The 3807-nt window shown below is 43.1% G+C and overlaps 1 pseudogene; it reads left to right on the forward strand.

Annotated features, from left to right (window-relative positions):
• Positions 1 to 462: 462 nt before the first annotated feature.
• LOC130019743 (40S ribosomal protein S15a-like) lies at positions 463 to 873 on the forward strand (annotated as a pseudogene).
• Positions 874 to 3807: the final 2934 nt, after the last annotated feature.

The raw sequence follows: 3807 nt of genomic DNA on the forward strand, positions 1-3807 counted from the left end.
GCCAAGTGCCTAGCCGCAGGGCAGTCAGGCACGACCCTCTCTGGGGACAGTTTCAGGTGGGGAGTTTGACTGGGGCGGTATACCTGTCAAACGGTAACAAAGGTATCCTAAGCCGAGCTCAGGGAGGACAGAAACCTTCCATGGGGCAGAAAAGCAAGAGCTCGCTTTATTTTGATTTTCAGAATGAATACAGACCATGAAAGTGGGGCCTCACGATCCTTCTGACTTTGGTGCTTTTAAGCAGGAGGTATCAGAAAAGTCAAGAAAATAAAAAGTAAAATCAGGTTACCAGGGGAAGGAGGTGATAAAGATGGCACCTAAAGTTCAAACTTTTAATAAGTACCAAATATATATCGAGGTCTAAAATATGACACATTTAATATATATAACATTATTATATAATGCCACAATTACCATTAGAATTACTTTGTGCTTACCCCTCTTGTCCTCTTTCCATCATCTTTATGTGCCAACGCCATGGTACGTATGAACATCCTGGCTGATGCCCTCAAGAGTATCAATAATGCCCAAGAAGTGAGGTAAGTGCCTGGTGCTCATCGGGCTGTGCTTTGAGGTCATTGAGAGGTTTGTGACAGTGACAATGGGGTATAACTACATTGGCAATTTGAAATCACTGATGATCACAGAGCCAGGAAAATTGTTGTGAACCTCATAGGCAGATTGAACAAATGTGGCATGACCAAGCAGCCCCAGATTTTGTGTGCATCTCAAAGATCTAGAAAAATGATAAAATAACCTGCTTCCATCCCATCCATCTGGTTTCATTGAACTGAAAACCTCAGTGGGCATCATGGGCCATGAAGAAGGAAGATGAAAATACACAGAAGAAAAATCCTGGATTTCTTTTTCTAGGAATCTAATACCTATGAGCAAATAAAACAAACAGAATAAAATAAACACATATATCACTGGGAGGGTTGACTTTTATTGCAATATACAAATATATTTAAATGACACATTATACATATTGAATTTACATTATGTTACAATTGACATTTAGGCCAACCAGACATAGGGGCAGATTCCTAAGTAATAGCAGATCATTGGCATAAAGTAGTATTTTCTGTGCAGCTGGCACAGACACTGCACCCCCATTCAGGCGGATGGGTGGGGTATGGTGATCAGAGGAGGGAAGAAGGGTGGGGAGTAGGGTGAGGACAAAGAGTCCCATGCTTTTTGAACCTTGGTTTGAGAAGGCACAAGTGTCAGGCAAGGTCTGTATTTGCCTATTTGAGACTGAGAAACAAATGTGGGAAAAAACTCAAAAGAAGAGAAAACAAACAAAGGAAAGAACAAGGTGGGTTGGGACTGAGCCCCACTCTGTGGCCTTGTGCAAAACACCTCAATTCTCTGAGAATGGGCTTTGCTTCCTCCCAGCACTGGTGGTTGGCATGACCAGGCTACAGCTGCACAGAATATCTGCACAGGCACCAAGAAGGGTCGCTCAGTCCCCCGGAACCCCTGGGATGCAGTTCTCGTTTCCACTTCTAAAGGCGAAAAGACTGCACTCTTTGAATGACCACAGCAAGAGGAGCACAGGACCGGAACATTTGAGAACCTGTTTTCCAATTTAGTGCACCCTCGCAGACCTTGGTTTGCTCACTGCTGAGACAGGAACAAGATGCCTGTGCTTCTCAGTTTAATCTGTCACTGCCACATTCCTGTGTCGTAGAAGTGCCAGGACCAACACAGGCTCTCAGTAAATGTTGGCCTTCTTCTTAAACTCTCAGACAAAATCCCCCAACACTTCCAGATTGGGTTTTATAGAAAGAGGCAAAGTCTCCCATGTGTTGTTTTCATTTTATTTTTAACCCAAGAAGCCTTAAGAGGGTAGGAAAATGTAGATTTCTTTAGGCAGTCCTGATCCCTTAGTGGATGAACTTGGCAGGACCAGTGTGTGAAGCCCTGGCTGCTGTAGTCTGTGGAGTAAAGAACCAGCTGACTCCAAGCCGACTGCTCTGGCTCAACAACCCAAGGATGCTGAGATTGAGACAATTCCTTTCATCTCCCTGTGACTTTCTCCAGTTGCAAAAACTTACACAGAGGTCTTCTCTTGAAACATTGCCTTTATTTTTTAAATAAAATAATATTGTAGGGTGGAACAGGTAGTAATTTAGTCATTGGCATCATCAGAATCTCCACCATCACCACATTTAAAGAAGGTTCCCCAGGCCTGGGAGATGCAAGAGAGATACGTGGGGTCTCTCTTAAAAAAATTAAATGAGCTCTGGTCACTTTCATGTGTCTCTTAGTTCCAGAAACAGTCACCCTGAAAGGCTGAGTCAGAGGGATGGATGGGCTTAGGCTTTTGCTGGACTGCCTTCCCGCGCTACATAGACTCACAAAAATCAAGACAAATCCCTCTGAATCCAGTGAAAAAGGCCTTTTTTTCACTCCTTTCTTCATGCCTTTTCTGTGAAGCCAAGTTAGGTGCCTGGTAGAGAGATGCAGAGCATCAACTCATCACGGCAGGTCACTAAAAGCCTTTGCCATATACAAGTCCCTGGACCATTTCTGACCCTTTCCCTAGGGATAATGCTTATTTAAAGTGAGTGTGGGCCTGGAAGAGATAGCGATATTCTTAAGAAGTAGCTGGTTAACTAGAAACTGGGGTGGTGCAAGGACCCAGGAGAGAGGGACATGTCAGGAGTGGACAGAAATCTTGTCCTCTAAAGTAGAGGTCCAAATTCAACTACCAGTCTGGGTAATATAGGAACGTGTCTGTTATAGCATAACCCTGGCTGCACTCTACAAAGTGCACGGGAAACTGATAGGGGAGGGGGAGAGAAATAAGTCATGCCCAAAGTATTTGAGGATGGAAGAAGCTAGTTGGCTGGTAGTTCAGCATGATGGAGGGATGATGTTGAACCAATAGAAGGAGAAGGGCAGGAGAGAAAAGAATAAAATCATTTTCTGCAGAGCAGTGTTCCAATAGGAAGAGTATTCAATAATGGACATGGTCCTGGGCAGACAAATGATACATACATGACTAATAAAGATGTTTGTATCATTCACAGAAGACTATGATGAAAACTCCTTCTTGGATCCTTGATGTCACCCTTCCATTATATCTGATATGCTGCTAAATGCTGTTGTGTGAGGGGATCTGAGTTCAACTGTGGATCTCAGATGGAACAGCTGATCTTACTTGAAAGTAACATGAAGAGATGACCAATATGAATCAGGAGAAAAATCAGAGGGAAGCAAGAGAAGTGAAAACTGAGGAAATCAAAACTGATTTGGGAGTCGTCCCAGTTTAAGAGATTCAAGAACTGAAGCAATTTTATTTGACTTCAGGGATGGAGAGACCTTGCTGATATCTGAACTACACAGATTATGACACCATTACTCCACACCATTCTGGAAGAGAATACGGGTGGTAGAAAACTAGGACATGAGTCTGAAACAGACATGATTCATATCCTAAGATTATCTCCTGTTGGAGAATGAAAAGAAACAAAGCCATATTGGAGTATTATTACCAAATTCCTGGAAATGTGAAGGTTTTCCTCTCAATGATGATGTTACCTGTCCTTAGAAGGTTACAGACTCTGGCTTAGCTTCTACACCAGGCATAGGTAGAATTAGACCCAGGAAACCCACGTTCTTAATACAGCTCTGATGTGAACCTAGAAGGATGGACCAAATGTTGATTCAATACTGTGAGATGATGATGTATGGGAGAAGAGAGTGCAGTTCCCTACGGAGTTGAAAATGCCTGGGGACAAACTAGAAAACTGTGTTTCAGGGAGGGTGAGCATGTCCCTTACCAACAAAAGACAATTC

The sequence above is a fragment of the Sorex fumeus genome, unplaced genomic scaffold (assembly GCF_029834395.1).
Source record: "Sorex fumeus unplaced genomic scaffold, SorFum_2.1 ptg000009l, whole genome shotgun sequence".
NCBI lineage: Eukaryota > Metazoa > Chordata > Mammalia > Eulipotyphla > Soricidae > Sorex > Sorex fumeus.